This window comes from Mus caroli, unplaced genomic scaffold (genome assembly GCF_978045245.1).
Source record: "Mus caroli unplaced genomic scaffold, Mus_caroli_1 scaffold_11, whole genome shotgun sequence".
Taxonomy (NCBI): domain Eukaryota; kingdom Metazoa; phylum Chordata; class Mammalia; order Rodentia; family Muridae; genus Mus; species Mus caroli.
Window position 1 is genome coordinate 84,269,628 of NW_028227266.1, and position 1,359 is coordinate 84,270,986.

Consider the following 1,359-nt stretch of genomic DNA (forward strand, 5'->3'; position numbering starts at 1 on the left):
TGTTCCATGACGTATTTTGACTTTAGACACTGTCATATAAAAATAACCTACTATGAACTCAGACTGTTATTTTAAATTTGAGGCTGCTTTTGCCAAACCCACAGAGATTTTAGAGAAAACTCATCATTAGAAGAAGCAACATGCCACACTCCAAGTCGCTTGGGACGCCCAGTCTTTTACTACCCAGCATCACTGAATAAACAGAAACAGGAGCTAAGTCTCTGGCTAGGGTCCTCATGTCCATGTGTTACCCTCCCACTCGTATCCAATAAAAGCCAGCCCCATGGGATCTACACCTGTAATGTTTTAACATTATGCTATGCAAAACTGTGTCTCATTCCATTTGCAAATAAGGTAAAAAAAAAAAAGAATTAAACCAGGCAGTGGTGGCACATGCCTTTAATCTAAGTACTTAGAAACAGAGGTAGGTGGATCTCTTTGAGTTGGAGCCCAGCCTGGTCTACAAAGTGAGTTCCGGGACACTCAGAGCTACTCAGGGAAACCCTGTCTTGAAAAAACCCAAACCAACGAAACAAAACAACAACAAGACTTAATTTAACTTAACACCACAATTTGTATTTTGGGTTGTTTTTTTGTTCCTTTGTTTGTTTGATTTTATTGTTACATATTAACATTGGTAGTAAATACTTTTTCCAGCTCCTGAATTAACTCAAGAGTGGACATCAGCTCCTGCCCTTAGGAAGTTAGTATTTTCCAAAGGAAAAGTCAGCAAAGGAATGCTGTAAATGGTTGGTCCAAGCCCAATGTAACCATGCCATTCAACGTTAGATAGACCTTTTAAATCTAGAAGCAGCATAGCTACTTCATTCATAAGCACACAGAAATCCCTAAATGGCAATGGGCAATAAGGCAAGAAGTAATTATGAAGACAAAAATCAGAAGGCAAATTCAATGTTCATTCAGTACATATTTTAACAAGAAAAAACTAAAGGAATATTAAATATCTTCTCTATTGTCAGACCTTTACAGATAGGTGCTGTAAAACTACAAGTAAGTCATTGGATTGATGGCAGGCTCGTCCCCCTGGGCCTCTCATAGTGTCCCATGCTAGAGCAAATTGTGGCTCCTAACCATGGCCTGGCCTCCATGCCTGTAGGCGGCTGGCACTGAAGTGGGTCACACAGTGGAAAAGAAGAAAAGAAAAAAAAAAAAACTATAAATAAGCTCTAGCAAACACTGATTGATTATAATCTGTCATCCAGACGACTTAGGGGACAAGAATGGTTGCTTTCTGTCTTTCCGTAATTTTCTTTTTAAGGGAGTTTCCTGTTTTTGTCAATGTGAAAAATCCCAAGTTTTCTCTCCTAAGTCAATGTTTAGTTTTTTTGGAAGCTTAAA

At 38.7% G+C, this 1,359-nt stretch overlaps 1 non-coding gene across 1 annotated transcript; it reads left to right on the forward strand.

The window, feature by feature from the left end:
- The first annotated feature begins 1,011 nt into the window (after positions 1–1,011).
- Positions 1,012–1,147, forward strand: LOC115032009 (small nucleolar RNA SNORA42/SNORA80 family). The gene has a single exon (XR_003837658.1). It is a non-coding gene; the product is annotated as a small nucleolar RNA SNORA42/SNORA80 family (small nucleolar RNA).
- The last annotated feature ends 212 nt before the right edge of the window (positions 1,148–1,359 follow it).